Consider the following 21,395-nt stretch of genomic DNA (forward strand, 5'->3'; position numbering starts at 1 on the left):
TCATCCTACCAGTTTATCTTTCATTAGATAAGAAAATGCGGCATAATTGTAAGCAGACACAAATTCGAAAGAACATACGGAAGCACAGAAAATATTTACAATAAAAAGTGTGTATCAATAAACGCAAAAATAATGCGTTGCAACAGTTGTGAAACCAGAATGGTTCTGTGCAAGTGAATGCCTCACACTCAATTATAAACCAGAAATATTAGAGAGATGAATCATAAGAAAAATTTTAGTACCAGTGAGATGTAAAAAAAGCTCAGAAATTAAAAAACTATGATGGAACATATAAAAATAAGAAAAAAACAGAAGCAATAAGGAAAAAAGGCTGATACGTTTTGGACCTTTATACAGGATGAGTGACAATGGACTGATGAAGCAATCCTCAAGTACGTGTGTGAAAAGAAATCAACAAAAAGCTGGTTTCAAGAAGTTAAAAACGATGTAGAAATGGTTCAAATGGCTCTGAGCACTATGGGACTTAACTGCTGAGGTCATCAGTCCCCTAGAACTTAGAACTACTTAAACCTAAATAACCTAAGGACATAACTCACATCCATGCCCGAGGCAGGATTCGAACCTGCGACCGTAGCGGTCGCGCCGTTCCAGACTGTAGCGCCTAGTACCGCTCGGCCACCCCGGCCGGCAAAAAAGATGTAGAAATACACGATATAGAAGAAGGTATTTCGGTAGGAAAATATTAAATTTAGAACGATTCCAAAGGACAAGCAGTAAGAAAGCATGTGTGAAGGGCTTTGAAGAAAGAAAAAAAAAGAGATATGGCGAAAATATGAGAGAATATAGGGAGAAAAGGAAAGAGGACATGAGAACGAACTGAAATTGACACGTCGTCTTTAGCTGACCAAAAAGGAAGGGGTTTAAAATCTGTCTATACCGTAAAACCAACCTCGGTTACTACGTTTTTTACTGCGAATGCAACTTGTCATATAATACTGAATCGCTTCAACGTTTGTTCTTTGATGGTTAATTAGGAAAGCAGCCTTTGTAAACATACTCTGAACGGAGTGTAATTCATTTGTCACTAATTTCTGTATTGTAATGCGCCTTTTCAGTGCTTGATATTCAATGATCTGTTTTCAATCCAGAAGTGGATCATTATTCTTAAGTAAGTTCCATCGAATCGCACACGCACGAGTAAAATTGTACGTTATTACTGATCTGACTGACTACATCGCTGGTGGTGTCGTCGTCTTTTGTAGCGCATCTTGCAGATCGCGTAGCCTGTTCCCGTACGAAGGAACATTAAGCGGTCAGAGGGTTGTGACATTCAGGTGGGTTCCAAAGATTAGCGAATGAAATGAAGTTTCTCAGCTTTAAAATAATTATATTTAGCAATATTTCACACTCTGCCTTCAGCAGTTGTACTAAAGCACACCAGCTCCATTTTTAACAACCTCTCGCCAAGACTGTCCATTTACAACTAAGTTCACACCAGCATTATCCATTTACAACTACATTCCCGCCGAGACTGAGCACAACGAACAAGAACAGAGAACTAAAACATAAATCAAGGAGTATACGTCTTTTACGATAACCATCGCTGGTATCAACATTTAATAAAATGAATTTATGGAATTTCAAGTAAAGAGCTTCAGAATTAATTCAGATATGCAAGACATGAACATTTAAATATGGAATTACTAGTTTTTATGAGCATGTATTTACACGAAGTCATTTTTATACGGGATATAGATACCCTCTGGTACTGTAGGAATCTTGTTGTATCATTGGCTTGATTACATTACAGCACGCATGTATCGATGTTCGATGCGTTTCCTCCTCGCTAACCTTTATATAAATTATATCGTTGGTCACTGAGGTGCATTAACGTCCTTAAACGAGTGTTACGAGACGGTTAAGTTATCTCTGGCTGTCGCTTTCGCCGGAAGCTGCGACAGGAAAGCGTGGCTCTTTTGTCACTCGCGTGCCGGGGACTCTTTCAGCTCGCACTGCCCGATATGCGCATCTACTGAGTGCTGTGGAGCAGCAACACGTCCAGGTCTGATATACTTTGTTCGTTTTGTCGTTTTCAGTTGGCCTCAAGAGCAGTTAACATTTATTCAGTGACAATTTTGTTAAAACTTGTGAGACCTTAACTTAATTCTCGACTTTCTGTGATCAATCACACGGAGAAAACGTTTGACGACGCAGCTTTGTCTGTGCTGGGGAATGGTTTGAATTCTGCACCGACGCCTAAGAGTTTGCCAGTCGTTGATTTTATTAGTTCTGTTGAACAGACTGTTCATAAACTACCTTCCGAGGCTGCGTAAGCGGTTAGGAGGGAAGCTTGTCGTGTGTTGACGGGGGTCCGTCCACCCGAGTGTAACATTATAGCAGTTGAGGTGGCTGCTTTACGTTCACTCAGAATGGATCCTGATATTGTTGTTTTACCTGCGGACAAGGGAAATGCCACGGTTTTGTTTAACAAGCGCGATTACATTCAGAAGATGCAGTGTCTGATTCGCCGTATCGCAAATCGGCGCTGAGCCTACTAAGAGTGTTGAGAGAAAGACTAATGACCTCCTGAAGAAAAGTTCTTTATCACAGGAGACTATCAAGAGTCTTAATTCTTACTGTGCTGTACCACCTAGATTATATGGCCTCCCTAAGGTCCATAAAGCGGCTGTCCCGTTGAGGCCTATTGTTTCTAATATTGGGGCTCCGACACATCGTGTAGCTAAACATCTTGTTAGTTTGTTGAGCCCACTAGTAGGTAGGTGTGAACAGCACATTAAGAACTCTGCAGATTTCTTACGTCGATTGCAAGGATTGTGTTTGAATGACTCTGATATTTTAGTCAGTTTTGATGTTGTTTCTCTTTTCACTCACGTTCCTCTCTCAGATCCGTTGCAGCTAATTGAGGTTAAGTTTGGTGTCGAGTTAACAAATTTGTTTCGACATGTGCTGACTTCCACTTACTTTTTATTCAATGGTCAGTACTACGAACAGACTGGAGTTGCAATGGGAAGCCCGTTGTCACCTATTGTGGCCAATTTCTTTATGGAGGACTTTGAGGAACGTGCATTGGATTCAGCGTCCTTGAAACCTGTGCGTTTTTTCAGATATGTAGATGATACTTTTGTTGTTTGACGTCATGGTAGTGAGAATTTAAACCGGTTTTTGGAACACCTGAATTCAATCCACCCGAATATTTAGTTCACTATGGAGGTGGAAAAGAATGGGTGCCTTCCCTTCCTTGATGTGTTGGTCAGAAGGAAGACTGATCATACGTTGGGACATTCTGTTTATAGGAAACCTACTCACACTGACTTGTATCTGCGAGCTGATAGTTGTCAGCATCCAGCTCAGCGTGAAGGAGTACTTCGTACCTTGGTTCACAGGGCCCACGTTATCTCAGACCCTGAAAGTCGGGCAGCTGAGCTAGCACATCTCGAAGTTACCTTTCGTCAGAATGGTTATAGTGAGAGGCAGATCAAACGTGCGTTGCGCCATCAGCCTTCTGTGCAACGGGTGAGTGGCGATAGCAACGAAGTGGCACCTAAGTCAACCGCCTTTTTGCCTTACGTAGGAAACATCTCCAACAGGATTGGCCGTATTTTGCGGAAATATGATGTGAAATGTGTTTTTCGACCACCTTCTAAGATTAAGGCCCTGTTGGCATCCGTAAAAGATGATCTCGGTTTGCGTAAGGCTGGTGTCTATCGTATTCCTTGCAGTTGTGGCATGTCATATATTGGTCAGACAATCAGGACTGTGGAAGACCGGTGTATTGAACATAAGCGTCACACACGCTTACAACAGCCGAGCAAATCCGCTATTGCGGAACATTGCCTTGACACCGGTCATCCTATGGAATACAACAACACGGAGATTCTGGCTTGCACGTCCAGCTATTGGGATAGTGTCATTAAGGAAGCTGTTGAAATCAAACTATCAACCAACGTCACAAACAGAGATTGTGGCTTTTGTTTAAATGCTGCTTGGAACCCAGCTCTGCCTCTCGTCAAAAAATAGAGGGACAGAATTAGTGTTATCTCACCTGTTGATTAATGGTCACTATCGATGTTTCTGATGTTGGTTATCTTTGGCTGTGTGTTGACTTTACTGTTACTTGTTCTGTGTGTGGTATCTTCCTTGTTTCTCCTCTGTGAACCAACGTATTAAATTCCCTGGAACATTGCTTCCTCCTTACAGTTGTGCCTTGAGAATGACAGGGTGTGCTCCTGTCGAAATATCGGCGGTGGTCGACGACGTTACCCGGCAGCAAACCCGCAAGTTATTTGAACATTTGTTAAAACTTGTTTAAACGAACAACAAGCCGTAAGCTGTAGCATGTCCTGTTCCATTCTGCTGACTGTGTCTAAAGCGCCTCGCGCGACTCTGGTACTCATCTTTTTGAGTGTGGCGACTGACATCCTCAAGCAGATGAAGCAGGTGGTTTTGAGTCCACGTTTCCCAGCTGACCTCAGGTCAGATGCTATCTATTTAGTTTTACGATTCGTTTTGGAGCATTTCTCATCCCCAGGTTTGGATAGTGCTATTTGAAAAGTTTACATTAGCGCCACCGGGATTAGTGCCTGCTGGTTGTAACTTTACGGTGCAGTATTCGTTAAAATATAGTCGTGTTGTTGGATAAAACCGGCAACACAAACCTCAGCACGATGGTGTCCTTGTAGAGTAGATAGTTGCAGAGTTTAGTTCAGGGGTGGAAGTCAGCACCTGTTAGTCCCTGTACCCTCTGCTGTTGGTAAATAGATACGGGGTATAAGCCACGTAGACATGTGACTGACTTGCGTTCCATGGCCGACATGTCGTATACTGGTACTTCAATTATTTTCGGCAGGTTCTTCTTCCGTGCGAGGTGCTCACTGATGGCAAGGTAGATCTCCACATACGAAGACAGGCAGTACTGGGTGTGTTTCACACACATAACAATATACTCTGTAAGTAGGCTGCTTATATTTCTTATGTTGGTAACGCCACGTAGCGCTCTGTATGAAAATCACTGACTGTGCTGTTTGCAGTCTGTGGCTGGTTAGCATTGTTAGAACATTCGCTATTGTAGCGTTGGGCAGTTGGAGGTGAGCCGCCAGCAGTGGTGGATGTGGGGAGAGAGATGGCGGAGTTTTGAGAGCGGATGATCTGGACGTGTGTCCATCAGAGACAGTAAATCTGTAAGACTGGATGTCATGAACTAATATATATATTATGATTTTTCAACACTATTAAGGTAAATACATTGTTTGTTCTCTATCAAAATCGTTCATTTGCTAACAATGCCTATCAGTAGTTAGTGCCTTCAGTAGTTTGAATCTTTTATTTAGCTGGCAGTACTGGCGCTCGCTGTATTGCAGTATTTTGAGTAACGCAGATTTTTGTGAGGTAAGTGATTTGTGAAAGGTATAGGTTGTTAGTCAGGGCCATTCTTTTGTAGGGATTTTTGAAAGTCAGATTGCGTTGCGCTAAAGATATTGTGTGTCAGTTTAGTAATGATCAGAATAAGTAAAGAGAGAAATGTCTGAGTACGTTCAGTTTTGCTCAGCTGTTTGAAAATCAAATAACATAAGGGGTTTACCAGCACATTAATTCATTAATTTTTCTAAGGGGACGTTTCAACTCTTGCAAACACCTTATTCGATGCATTCCTGCCTTTAGGGAATATGGTCTCTATAACCGCGCACTGCTTCGTGGTCCTCACCCCTCGCGTAGTCACAAGTGATCAGCTCATTTTCTTATCTATCGTTCGATAAGACAAGATGTCTCCAACACGACCGACTGCTTCCCGTGTCGCACTGCTCTACACCCGCTGCTCTTGAAGAATTGTCATCCGTCTGCCACACAGCATGCTGTAAACATGAAGGACGGCCGGTGCCATCTGCGAATTGCATGCCAAGCCATGTTTGTTTCGTACTGTTCCTCGGATGAGTTTTTAAAGCAAACTAATCTCCATAGTTTTTTATCACGTTTTGTTAAATCCCAGTACTGTAGCACCAAAGTATTGTAGGTCATATACACATAGCAATATTTTGCCTTGTTTTGATCTAGGGATGTGTTTGACACAACAGTTTAGGAAAACCTGTACGGCCCCATACTGTGCCAATTACGCATGTTTTTTTCTCTAATATTGTGTAAAGCAACATAGATTTGCCGTTTCCTGTCCATTTTGGTTGAAGCACATTTTCATCAAAAAAATTCCACATTAATGTGTAAGTACTGTAACCACTGGGCTACACTTAAATTCACAGAATATTTAGTGATGAAGACTTCGCATCATTACTGACAATGGACGATGCCATCAGTGAAATACCGTCCAGAACAGACGCTCTACCTGGGATAGCAGCAAATGCAAGTGTAGAGTTTGACACTACCAAGGCGTTCACCTAACTCTACAACTACCTCCATTCTACGTCCGTTATCCCGACTCGGATCTCTACCAGCGCCTTCAGCTAATCCTACTCCTACTTTTATTTTATCTCCATTACCCCATGCAGCATTTGGTACATTATCAGTGCCCTCACCTACTTCTAACTCCGCATATATCTCTGCTTCACCTCCATTACCTGAAGCTGCACCTGAAGCATATCCAAGAAAACGAAGAAATAAGTTGCCATCTCTACACATAGCCAGCACACCCGTTACAATAGCTCTGCAAGAAAAGATAGAAAGAAAAGAGGGCAAAGAGAAGAGGAAACAAGAAAGAAAAATTAAGGGAAATAATAACTCAATAGAGGATGCGAATGCAATGGCAAAAAATAACATAGGCCCTAAATGTAAACCTGTGTTCGGCGGAGGTCTTGGGATGAAACAAACAAAGCGTTCTAGAACAGACCTCTGCGACTTATCTTCAAAAGGTTTTCAGTGAAACTCAGTACGCCGACAGTTATTTCGATTATGACTATGAAAGACTCATCATCTTTTGTGGTGAGGTTGGAAAAGCATAAAAGTGGTATCAATGTTCTCGATGCTGAGTGTATCAGGCTTATATGTTACATTTGTGATAGCCGTGAGTAAACGTTGTCGCTGTTGTTGTCTTCAGTCCTGAGACTGGTTTGATGCAGCTCTCCATGCTACTCTATCCTGTGCAAGCTTCTTCATCTCCCAGTACCTACTGCAACCTACATCCTTCTGAATCTGCTTAGTGTATTCATCTCTTGGTCTCCCTATGCGATTTTTACCCACCACGCTGCCCTTCAATGATAAATTTGTGATCCCTTGATGCCTCAGAACATGTCCTACCAACCGGTCCCTTCTTCTTGTCAAATTGTGCCACAAACTCCTCTTCTCCCCAATTCTATCCAATACCTCCTCATTAGTTACTTTCAGAAACGACTTACTGACACTTAAATCTATACTCGATGTTAACAAATTTCTCTTCTTCAGAAACGCTTTCCTTGCCATTACCAGTCCACATTTTATATCCTCTCTACTTCGACCATCATCAGTTATTTTGCTCCCCAAACAGCAAAACTCCTTTACTACTTTAAGTGTCTCATTTCGTAATCTAACTCTCTCAGTATCACCCGACTTAATTCGACTACATTCCATTAACGTCTTTTTTTTTATAAATAATATGTTTATTTAGTCGTCTTACCCATACCCTGAAATCACGGTACCCTTTGTCTTGGGCAAGTTGACGTATAGCACCATCACTAACAAAAATAGGTCTGTCAAAAAATCTTTAGTTTTCGAAACGTCTATGAGCTTTAATCTACGGGGGATATATGAAATAATAATTTTTCCATAAATAAAATATTTGAGTTCAAAATAAAAGCCAGAAAAATCATAATATGCCTTAATGTCGTGCCTTACACTGCTTCCGCCTAAATCTAAATTAACTAACGGCCTGTCTGCGTAATAACACTGTCTTCAACCTTAATTTGCACAAGTGTTAAATACTGAAAGAATTTAGCTTTTCGGCTTCTATATTATTGCGTGTTGATTGCTTCGTGTGCAGTATTCCAATGTTATTTCAATGGTGGATCTTTCATGATTTTGATGTAGTTTGAAACTTCTAATCTTCTATTCTGCTTCATTCATCTAAAAATAAATTTGTCAGTGTCAGTGGGCTGCGATGTCTGCACGAACAGTTCGACGACTTTTGGAGCAGCACGGACTATCAGCTCGGAGACCATGGCTGCGGTGTCCCTTGACGCTTCATCACACACAGGAGTGCCTGCGGTGGTGTACTCAACGACGAACCTGGGTGCACGAATGGCAAAACGTCATTTTTTGGCTGAATCCAGGTTGTGTTTACAGCATCATGATGGTCGCATCTGTGTTTGGCGACATCGTGGTTAACGCACATTGTAAGCTTGTATACGTCATCGCCATACTGGCGTTATCACCCGGCGTGATGGTATGGGGTGCCATTGGTTACACGTCTCGGCCACCTCTTGTTCGCATTGACGGCACTTTGAACAGTGGACGTTACATTTCAGATGTGTTACGACCCGTGGCTCTACCCTTCATTCGATCACTGCGAAACCCTACATTTCAGCAGGATAATGCACGATCGCATGTAGCAGGTCCTGTACGGGCCTTTCTGGCTGCCCTGGCCAGCAAATTCTCCACATCTCTCACCAATTGAAAACGTCTGGTCAATGGTGGCCGAGCAACTGGCTCGTCACAATACGCCAGTCACTACTCTTGATGAACTGTGGTATCGTGTTGAAGCTGCATGGGCAGCTGTACCTGTACATGCCAGAGGTGGTTGTTCTGGGTACTGGTTTCTCAGGATCTAAGCACCCAAATTGCGTGAAAATGTAATCACATGTCAGTTCTAGTATAATATATTTGTCCAATGAATACCCATTTACCATCTGCATTTCTTCTTGGTGTAACAATTTTAATGGCCAGTATTTGGCGTATAGCTACATCACAGAAAATATTTACAATTGACCCAAATTACAAATCAGTATCAAGGTCCTGAATCTAGTCTGTTGATCCCTTAAATTTTCTAAGTATTCGTCCTTTGTGGAACACACTCTCTCCCTTTCCTCCAATTGTTTTGTCTATTGGAATTTGGATATTTTATGTACGGACAATTACTGGAACTTCAACTTAGTGTTTATATATAAATATTTATGTTGGTTTAAATCGTTTTGTTCCACCTGTTACTAATTTACTGACTGAGATTTTAGTTTTTGATATGATTAATTTGTCACCTGAGGATGTCTGGCATATTTTCTAGCGGTATCGACATGACAATGAACGTTACAAGTGTACATGTAACACGACCCATGAATCGGGCAGTACTATCAGAGTAGTACTATAAGATCTACAAGTATGAGTTCAAAATGTTACAACGTTCCTTAAAACTGTAACCACTACTCCCATTTCACATTAAGTTGTGCAGATGGCCGCTTCTCCTTCATATATCACCTGTAGACTCCAATAGCTATAACGCAACATATTGTGATATAACTACACCGACGTGGTGTAAGTTAACTAAAAAGAAAAATCGCCTAGTATATCTTTAATATGGGATTGGTTCTAATGTACCGTATGACATATTTATTACTTCAGTATTGTTTTATTTTATAGACTGAAGACACACCTCATTAAAACGCCTGACATAATTCTTTATAGTGTGGACTTTGTACTTTAATTTCTAATATTAAGTGTGGTATGACATGTGATGTATGAATTTCAGTCCACTACTTTTAATAAGATAACACATGTGCGAATAACGCCAGTAGCTTACTTAATGTTATCGACCATCCACAGACAGCTTCCGAAACATCTTTGGTTATATCATAAGAGCTGTGAGTATACTATGAGATGGCAGCTTCCTGTTTGTGTTGGGTAATAGACGTAACCATGTACAATATTGTAGTGTTTTTTGCCACATACGCACAGAAATAAGGTGTATTTCTGTCCACATGTGCCACCGATGTATTACAATGTAAAATGCGGCTGGAAGCTTAAGATACATAAGTAACTTAGGTTACAAAGTATACTTGTATGTGAGAGCTTATAGACAATTGATGTGTAAACCGGTATCACAATTTTTTAATCTAATACGGTTGCTTGAAAATGATCAAAGGTTCAAATTGGCCGATCGCACAGGAAATAAAAAGAATACAGCCTACTTGAACCACGTTTTCATTCTCAAAAGGTAAGATGGATTCTCTTTGATCCAGACCACCAAAGCGCTTCCTTTCATTACTGTGCCTCCTGTATTCCCACAGTTCATGATGGCTATTGAACTCCCCCAGATAAGTTGTAGCGTCATTGTATTAAGCACTTTAGGATACCAACTGATGCCTAGAGCTTAAAAATATTAACTACAGTCTTTTCATCTACTCTAGTGACAAATTTCATGAGTAATATTAGCATTTTGTCTCACATGTGTTGCCACTCTATAACATTATCATATTTTGCGCCATATAAGTCATATTAGGTATTTTTCCTCTCGAACTGACGTGGATTTCCTTTCTTACATGAGTTTCCTAGATAGGAAAATGTTACCGAAGAAAGGGTACATGAAATTGCCAATGCGAAAAGAAAACATGTAATCATAAAACTGGCGAGAAGGTATTTGCGTTGTTAATCTTTTCTTGTGGCGTAAAATGATTTTTGTTCGTATAAATTCACTTTAGTTCTCACGCAAAAATAATATGAATGGCAAGAAGTCGTCGTTGGAATACAGCGAGCTTGGTGACTAGAAACCGTGTTGTTGATAACTTTAAGTCACAAGAAACAGTTTGCTTAAGAATAATCGGACTTCGTTTAAAATCAGCGGTTTCAGGTTCCACTTACAATTGTTGAAATGAGGAGACGCCCATGGTGCCCATCATTGCGTCAGCGAACTCACCACTTCCAGCAAAGAAATATACAAAAAGTTTCATTGGTTATGCATTACACTACAAAATAAAGATGAAATGATTCAAACTGCATTATTATTCTTCATAAGATTCAAGTTACAGGAATGATGCAACGTTATATCACCGATGTTAGAAGAACAAGAGGAAGAAGAAGAAGAAGAAGGAAGAAAGAATATCAGTCGTATTTGTTTGACAAAAAAGATAAAAATTGTTTTTCACAGATACTCCTTAAACAAAGGTGAAATTGATTTTCTGAGATGTAATCTTATCTCCAATATCGAAACGCTAAGTTCGTTGCTTGAAATATAACAGTTTGCTACAAAGGGGACATGTTCAGGATAATTAGGCCTAGAAGGTTAAACCTGCGGTCGAAATAGTCGTCCCCTAGTAATCCTATGTGACAAGGCACCCAGACTGATGAGCAATACTCACAAATCGCGCAAACAGCGTGTTCCGTAAACCACTTATGCCGCGGGCGACTTACATGTCCTTATGATTCCAACAATGAATCCACTTTGGACTCTGCCTTCCCCATAGCTTGTTTTCATGTGGTCTTTCATTTTAGGTCGTTCTGGACAGATATTCCTAGATGTCTTACAGTTACCAGTGGCTCATCGCAAGTCATGTAATCAAACAATAGTTGCTGCTTCCAGTTGTTTACTCGTTTACATTGTGGGTCAACTGCCAGTAGCTATATCACTTTTAGACCCCCTACAGGTTTTTCTGAGTTTTGCTGCAGTTCTACGATGTTGCAGCTGCGTCATATACAAGCAGTTCTGGAGATATCGTTTCTTCACAACGCATCGTCACTGGCCCTCTCGCTTATCTGCTTTACAGAGCGCTGAATCTTCGACTTTCCCTTAGTTGGTGTCTCGTTTGCAGCGTCCTCTAAATGGAATTATGGGTTAAAAACTACACAGACCGGCATCACCCAGATACGTACTCCAAAAACTCTTAAATTAGCTGCAGAAGCAACTAACACAAGTTGTAATACGAGTATAGGTTCAGGAAGTATAATTTTCAGCGTGAGGTTTTGATCTGTTGGTTTATGGATTTTACTGCATACGTCAATCATTTCAGGTAATAGCAAAAACTGCACTCTGAAAGTCTGGAGTTATAAGAGCCAGTTTACTGGGAGCGAAACGTGATCTACAACTTGTTCAGAAACCAGAGTGCCGACATAAGAGCAGATGAGTTTGAACGAAACCAGTAGTTGAGATAATAGTGAGACAGATATGTATACTATCGCGTACGTTATTCAGACTGTACATTGAACAAGCTGTGAAGGAAACCACGGACAAACATGGAAAAGGGATTAAGGTTCAAACAGCAATAAATAAAAAACTTTGCTGCTTACGTACGACATTTTAAGTCTGTTGCAGACGGGAAAGGAGATGGAAGATCATTGGAACAGAAGGGATAGTGCCTTGAAAAGAGGTTATAAAAATGAGCACCAGTACGGGTAAAATATGAATAATTACCAGATACTGGGAGGATTAGATTAGGAAATGAGACGCTAAATGTGACAGACGAATTTTGCCATTTCGCCAAGAAAAGAACCGATGATAGCCGCAGTAGGGAGAACATAGAATGCAAGAATTTGTTAACATCAGATATAAATTTAAGTGTTACGAAATTCTTTTTGTAGATATTTGCCTGGCGTGTCGCATTGATTGGAAGTGAAACATGGACGATAACACAGTTCAGTAAGGGGAATAGAAGCTTTTGAAATGTAGTGCCGCAGAAGAATGCCGAAAATTAGATTGATACGTACGCTAAGTAATGAAGAGGTAGGTAAAGGTTAAGCTGTTATGAGCTCGAAAGTTGGTTTGAACGCCACAGAGGTTTACCTGGCATGGTCCTACTGATATAGCGTTAGCATCTTCCGACGTCTGAACAGTTACTGTGGACCTACAGTTTGACATGGGCCTAAAATACGTAGCAGGTAGTAATTTTTTACGATAACAAAGATTTCCAGAGTAGAACTGACCGGGGATCGACCCCGAGACCTCAGGATCTGTAACCTCGCACTTCCGCTGAACTACCGACCCTATTGAAGGGGTACCGAATCGAATTGTAGAGAAACGAGCGTTGAGCCACAAGTTTACTAGAAAAGGGGATCGGTTGGTAGGACAGGTCCTGAGGCATCAGCGATTAGCTAGCTGATAATGGAGGGAAGTGTCTGTGGGGAGGGGTGGGTGGGTGACAGTTTTAAAGGAAGTTCAAGGCTTGACTGCGGTAAGCATGCTCACATGGATGTGCTGGTGGACATTGCTTGAGGCTTGTTAATTTATACAGAAACGTATAAGAGACCCTGTATCTGACACGTTAACTAATCAGCTTCCAAAATAATGAATTAGGAATCGTACAACTACTGAATGGGACAAGAATCACAATTACTACATTAGTATAACAAGACCTTGGCGTATATGACTAAGGGGTCAGATGGGGGGGGGGGGGGAGGGGAGAGATTTTAATAATGGCGAAAGTGGGTTAACTGCAATTGCGAAGTGCCCAATGATTGTTGTTCTTAATTGAAATGAAAATACTACCACAGAAGGGAATGCATCACGCCTGTAGTAGGAGTTGAAGACACTGTTCATTTAATCAGAATACAAGACCTCAAACTGAAGTTTGCGGTGGCATGCTTCAGTAAAATCTTCTCTGTTTACAAGCCTCTTCATTTCGAATAAAACACTCGAGCTGTCAATAGCTGTCACCGCCACTGTCATGACGAAATCACTGACTGCCGGTACCAGCATGGTGTTCTGTTTGTACAGATGTAATGGCAGTGCTTGCAACTTCCAGAGATGGCCGGAGTGGCGCATGCGCTGAGAGCGGTGCACTGAACGAAAGCAAAGGCGTCGGTTTGACGCTTGTAGGGAGGCGGGAGCGGCCGTTTCAAATGTGGCGCCGACCGCTGCTCCATGTGACGTCACTCGGTCCCTCGCGAGGCCTATCTCGTCGGCCTCGGTCCCTCGCGTGCCCTACGATAAATACGGACCTGAGCGCACGGGCGTGTGACGTCAGCAATGTAGTGTTCGTGGCCAACGATAAATACTTATCGAAGTCCAGAGACGTATGTACGTCTGTGTAAAACATGGAGGTAAAAAAAATAAGGGGAGTGTCACTACAGACTTACGTTGGACGTTGTTTTGAAGCCAGAGTGGACGCGATTCTAGGTAGCCTAAGACATTAGCAGACCACTGTTTAGGAGTGCTTCTTGTTCATTCTTTCTGTCGTGTACGCGCAATAACTGTTTCAAATACTAAATAGACCTCACGTGAATAACATAGTGTCAAGAAGGCAATTTCGAACATTTCTCTGTTCTTGAATGCGTGTTTGCTCTCGTAATACACCACCATCAGATTGACGTCACGGGGAAGTGTCACCGCGGTGAACTTTGGGAGTGTGAATGCGCTGAACCTAATGTTTCGGACTAGTTAAGATGGCGGACATCGGCTTAAAGTTTATGACGTAATGCCACCTCCCTTCTTTTCTTACCTCCGTGCTCTCAAAGCCATTCGATAAGATCTTTGACAGTGTAACAGGGAAGCTTTTAGCAAAGATATTTGATAAAACTTAGAGCGAGGGCCATTGTTTACGTACCATTTCACGTGATTTAGAGCTTGAAAGCTATAAAATGACGAAGTGTATTCGGTGTGGGGCTATCACCAGTGATTATTGCAAAGTATGAAGAATACGAAATTCTTCATACCACAAACCACACCGAGCACAAAAACCGTAACAAATGGTCAGAGTCTTACAAAGAAATAGCTGCAGCCATCAGCTGCATTCGAAATTGCTGCACTGTTGATAAGCTTGCATATAAAAAGAAAGGATGTGTGGAAGGAGATGGAGCTGTGAAAAGCCAAGTGCGTTCAAAGTGTACATTAGTGAAATAAATCTAGTTATGTCTACTGAAAATAACCTTACTTAACCTTCGTAAATTCCTCATTAGATGATTTATATATTGGTTGAAGATGTTTCTGGAATAATACGTAAAATGGTACACTGTGGGATTGGAGTACTATATCGTAAACTGGAATAGCTTTCACCTGTTGCTAAAAATCTTAACTTAGCCATGACACGACCTTTAGCAGAAATAGCATTTATGATTTAAATAATGAAACTCTGCACCAGTTCTCTGCACCAGTTTCGTATTTTTTCATGATTTGCACAACGTTTTGCGAGAATTTTTTCTCATAATCTAGTACAAATATTTACATAAGTATTTTATGTGATGTGTCAGAAAATCGCACAAAAGAAATCTGTCCAACTGCAATAAACCATAAAACTATAACAGCAGGATAACAGAGGCAGAACAACACACATACAAACACCACATAAAGTACATATGTGAATATTTTGTTTTGATAATGAGAATAAATTGTCGAAAAGCGTCATTATTCTTGTTGTGGTCGTCAGTCCTGAGACTGGTTTGATGCAGCTCTCAATAAGCATGAAAAAACTCGCAACTAGTGCAATGTTTCATTATTTAAATCATGAATGACAAAGCTGCAGGCTTTGCAAAAACATCGATTATGATGAATGAAATTAAGAAATGGCGCATCTTAAATAGATATCGGGTATACAAATACGAGGGGCTACTTGCGTGGGGGTAAACTGAAATGTTTCTTCTCCTTTATGAAATAATTTTCGCTATTCTTTGTCCTCGCACTGTAGCTCCTAGAGCAAACTCTGGTGAACACTTGGAGCTTCTCCACTCGCTATCCACTGTTCCACACACTTATCAATATGTTTATTCGTCTATGGTTCAAATGGCTCTGAGCACTATGGGACTAAACATCTCAGGTCATCAGTCCCCTAGAACTTAGAATTACTTAAACCTAACTAACCTAAGGACATCACACACATCCATGCCCGAGGCAGGATTCGAACCTGCGACCGTAGCGGTCGCGCGGTTCCAGACTTTTCGTCTATGTCTTGGGTTATATCCAATATATACTATTCATCAAGAAACTGGTTAAATATATATTGTGTTTTAGAGAGCACAGAGACATTAGGCTACTGGCCTACCTTTTGTTTCTATTCCTTTGATACATGTTTATTTGATTTGTTTATGTATTTAATGATGTGTGTTAGAGCATGTTTATGGTCCAGCCGTAGGAATATTTATTTAATTTGAAGTTATTTAAATGTACATCCAGTATTTCGTACGTGTTTCAATATGTTTGTGACTGTGCGTTGGCTTGAAGAAATTGTGGGAGTGTTCTAGCGAAACACAGCGCTCGTTACTACGGTAGGCGACTACCAAAGTCAATGGAGAGACTTTATGGAAGTGGGGGAGGAGCATCGGGAAGCAGAGGACACGGAGAGTGCTGGATGGGAAGGCACAACAGACGGTCACAGGAAATACTTGGAGAGTGTTGAGCAGTTTGCGCGTAGTCGCGGGAGAAAGAAATATTTCGCAGTGCCGACTTGTGCCCTTGTGAGATTTCCGTGGTTTCTGCAGTGAAGCCGGCCGCGGTGGTCTCGCGGTCCTAGGCGCGCAGTCCGGAACCGCGCGACTGCTACGGTCGCAGGTTCGAATCCTGCCTCGGGCATGGATGTGTGTGATGTCCTTAGGTTAGTTAGGTTTAAGTAGTTCTAAGTTCTAGGGGACTGATGACCTCAGATGTTAAGTCCCATAGTGCTCAGAGCCATTTTTCTGCAGTGAAGACGTAGTATGGGTTCAGAAGTGAATATCTCGCGAGCTATGTTGTTGCTCATAACTAATTACGTGAAGTAGGAGTCTATTCAAAAAATGGCTCTGAGCACTATGGGACTTAACATCTGAGGTCATCAGTCCCCTAGAACTTAAAACTACTTAAACCTAACTAACCTAAGGACGTCACACACATCCATGCCCGAGACAGGATGCGAACCTACGACCGTAGCGGTCGCGCGGTTCCACCCTGAAGCGCCTAGAACCGCTCGGCCACTCCGGCCGGCTAGGAGTCTATTGTTTCCCTGTTATTCGACTTACATTTCATTTAATTGCTGGACCATCGACACCAAGAAGTGTTTTGCAGTAATAAATGGCATTCTTAAAGGTACTTCTGCTATCGTACTCGCCATTTAAAGTCGTTAAAAATAGTACCTGCAGATTTTATTTAATTGCAACCTTTAATTTATAAATTTCTATGTCACATTCAAAATTCGCAGTTGCCGAGTGATAGGAACCTTCGACCAGTCGATTCATGTGTCTATTCATATTGTATACTGTAGGCTCAGTAGTATTTCGCTTGTAGTGCGACAACTACGTATCCCAACCGCTAGACAACGAAACCAGCCAAAACTTTCCATATTTCAACTCTGAGTCAGAGGGTACGTAGTTGAGGGCCACATCACCACCTCATATTCTGTTTTTTGAAAGCCCGCAAGTGCCTCCTACTGGTCCACATCAAACAGCACATACGCAGAGAAGAAATGCTCCATCAGTTCTAATTCCGACTTCGTAACAGACACTCAGCAGCTAAACAACTTATAAGAGTAGTCGAAGCCGCCACAGAAGCCTTCAACCGGAAAGGCTACTGAAGCTGCTAGACGTAGCCAAGGCTTTCGACATTGTGCGCCGCACAGGACTGTTGAACAGACTTTACACACTAGGGTTCTCCGGCCACGTCGTTAAACTGCTGAGCAGTTACCAAGCCAGCCGTACATTGTGTGTCAAAGTCGACGAGCTGGCGTCCCACAGGGATCGGTGTTAGGCCCAGTACTGTATAACCTGAACACCGCCGACACACCGACTGCCCCACAGACGCATATACCTCAGTATACACAGCATTCTTCGCCACTGGTTCCAACAGACGAATAGACACCCACAGACTACAGAACATCCTAAACAAGACTGAAACCTGGACCAGGAAATGGCGAATCACCGTTGACGGCGACAAGACCCAAGCGCTGATGCTCATGCAGAGGAAATGATAACGATCCCCAGCACATCGTCTGCGGGAAAACGTCCCCCTTAGACCACACAGACGCGAAATTCCCTGGAGAGCAACAGCAAAATACCTGGGTGTAATACTCGATCAACGCCTGACCTGGAGAGCACACACCGATGAACTCCGGAAGAAAGCCAGCGCCACGATAAATGAGTTATACCTTCTGTTAAATAGCAGTAGCAGCCTTGCAGCCACAACAGGAGTAAGGTTCTTCTGCACACTAGTACGACCGATATTCGAATACGCCTGTCCTGTGTGGGGATACGCAGCTAGAACGCACATTGCGCGGCTGCAAAAAACACAAAACAGAGCACGGCGGCGGGCATTCACGTCCCCTCCCAATTTCCCACGGCCGACACACACGAAGCCGCAGGAATGAAATCAATCACGGAAATATTCCGACAACTCGCAGCCGCCTTCTATTATACCGCGAGCAAATCAGAAAACCCACTGATAAATAGATTAGAGAATTATCCCACCCAAGAAAATAAATACGGGAGACGCAAATCCATCCTGGAGTAAACAAAAGAAAACAAAAAGTAATTTCTATAAACCGCTACTGCATTAAAAGTTAGGCCCCAAACAAAAAGTTAAGAGCATGCCAAGCATGCGAAGTAATATTTATATTACCTAGAAGAAAATGTCAAGCGACAGTAACCCTCACCGCAAACATCTTGCCAATGTGAGAAAATTAAATACGCAGAGAGAGAGAGAGAGAGAGAGAGAGAGAGAGAGAGAGAGAGAGAGAGAGAGACGCTGGTAGTCAGTGGTTTCAATTCCTGATGACGAAGGTGGAAACAGCCATCGAAAGCTAAAGTGTTTTATTCGAAATTACGTGGCTTGTAAAACGAGATGATTTTTATCGATGAAGCTTGAAGTAATCGACATGTAATGAAATGACGTAAATTGCCCTTCGCATCGCCTCACGGTCGCGCCTCGACCGCACTGTAGTGTTGTAGGTGGAGGCCGAAGTGGCCGCAAACTGTTATTGGTGGCACCGACGTCCATCGCCAACGTGCAGATCATCACTTGAAAACTGCACTCCTTTCAGCTTCATTTTCACATGCGGGAACAGCGCAAAGTCACAAGGAGCAAGGTCTGGACTGCAATGAGGGTGTTCGAGAAGTTTCAGTCCTGTACCCCGCAAAAATTCGGTGCGTGCTTCGGCGCGGTGAAATGGGGCGTTGTCGTGATGAAGAACCTAGTGTCCATTCGTGACTTCGGTCGCAGGTTCTTCCAAGATTGGATGACTTTGGACACGCGCAGCTTAGTGTACCACTTAGCTGTGAGTTTCTTCCGTGCGTCCAAAACAACACGCTCCACAATTCCACTCTATTTGAGAAAAAAAAGGCTAGAATTTTCTTCATTACTGAGCGGGATTTCCTGACAGCTACGGGTGTGTCGTTATCTTCAGAGACCAAAGCTTTGTTTTGGGCCTTAATCGGCACGTCATAGTGGTACAGCCCAGTCTTATCAGCTGTCACGATGTTATTCACATACTGAGACTGCCCCTTAGAAAACTTCTTTATCTCCCGGCACCAAGTCACACGCCGTGTCATCTGCTCTTCCGTCAGTCTCTGCAAATGATCTGCTTATAGGTCACTAGCCTGTCATCGATTAGCATTTTCCTCACAACATCAGTGTTTCCCTTCGTAACTCCTCGCCAGTCCGCAGACGTCTTGAATCCACACCTTGGACACGAACAAAACGCCACAACCGAGGGGACCTCAGAAGACGCCGCAACAGAGCCAGCACAGTCGACTAGCGGTCTACAAGCCGAGTTAGCCGAATCCCAAGCAGTTTATGGAAGCCTGTGTGTATAGCGTTTATGCGTGACGACTAGACTCTTGTGGACTGTCTTCGACTTGGTACCTCAAGTTAAGTAAAGTTATTGTGCTACGCCGATGGCGTGTACTTGCAATCACTTCAGCTTTCTGTCTAAGCACCCACATATTCATCATCATCCACCTATGGCAGATCCACCAAACACTAAATAAAGAGCAAGGTTTCATTAGTCACTAGTACTGTAGTTTATCATATTCTTTGGCGTTTATTAAATATTCCGATCAAATGGTTATTTCATTATGAATTTACATATGTTACACATCTGTTTTCGGAAAAAAATGAGTAACAGGTACATATTGCAATAGTTACGCAGAAATGAAGAGACTTGCACAGGCTAGACATTTGTGGAGAGCTGCATTGAAACTGTCGTTGAAGTGAAGAACACAACAATAGCAACAATTGCAGTGAACTGTTGGTTTATAGATACCATTGCATTAACCGTGACTAGCTGATACAGTTCCAGTCTTTCGTAACGATTCGATTACATGGTCAAATTTTGAACAACAGTAGTGTGCAAAATTATTCTGCACTGTTGCTAAAACGTGGCACGTGATCACCTGTTTAACTACAACGCCTCTCCCAAAGCCAATGAGCCAACCACTTAGTGTCTCATCTTTTCAAAGTAAGCATGCGTTGGATTCCAGCACAGATGCCTTGCGCAAGGCTTTCCCAGACTAAACGCTTCGGGCATCGAACCCGCCCCCCGCGGCGCTCCTCAGCCGGTGTGCCGCCGCCGCCACCCCCGCCCCCACCCCACCCACACCCCCGGGGTCCGCCCACCCACCCCCCTCGCGCGCACCTTATTTGCACCTGGCTGTCTGCCTGCCCGCCTCACGGCTCCCCTAATTAGCTGTCCGCCGTGTAAACAGGCACCAGGAGAGGCCCCTGCTGCTGCATTGTCCAGTCTCCGCAGCTCGTGCCGCGCGCCAGCAGATATCATCGCGACAGGCACGGACGGCTGTTACGCGCCGACGTTTCATTCCTCTGCCCGCCTTGACACGACCTCCCGAGTGGATCTCTCTACGCAACATAAGCCTAACGGCGAGCGGTAGCTTATTAATCACCGACTGTCGTCCTCGGTGTTTCCGTCCAGCAGCTGCACCTCCGCCAATATCTTTTACATATTGTTGTGACGATCTTCGGTGTGAAGACTCGTCTGATGCATCTCTCCACAATTTGTTGCCTTGTACAAGCTCCGTCATCTCTCTGCATAACTACTGCCGCCTACATACATCTGAACCTGCTTAATGTATTCCAGCGGTCTCACTCTTCAATTTGTAAAACTTCCCTCAAGTAACAAATTCAGGACTCCTTGATGCCTCAAACGATACTTTCTATTAGTCCAGTTGTGCCTTTAACTGATTTTCTCCCTAATTAGACTTAATGCCTCCTGATCACTTATCCGATCTACCCATCTAATCTTCAGTATTCTCCTGTAGCCCTGTGTTTCAGAACCTTCTCTTCTTGTCTGAATTGTTCATTGTCCATTTCTTTACGAAGCTACGCTTTTACGTAATGAAGCACAGTTGTCACTTTTCAGTGGGAAACTTACGCTGGTAGAATTTGCCTGGAAGAATGTTTGTCCTCAAAATATTCTTCCAGAGCCAAATAATTAGAAATTCGACTTAGCAAAGACCAAATCGAATTAAAAACAAGGCTGACTACATTTTATCAAATAAAGACATTATACACGATGTGAGGACTACAAAAAAATTCCTATTGCAAGTGATCACAGACTAAATAAACATTCATCAGGCACAAAGTCAGTAATGCAGATAATGAGACTTTA

Source organism: Schistocerca serialis, chromosome 9, assembly GCF_023864345.2.
Source record: "Schistocerca serialis cubense isolate TAMUIC-IGC-003099 chromosome 9, iqSchSeri2.2, whole genome shotgun sequence".
In the NCBI taxonomy this organism is placed as follows: Eukaryota; Metazoa; Arthropoda; class Insecta; order Orthoptera; family Acrididae; genus Schistocerca; species Schistocerca serialis.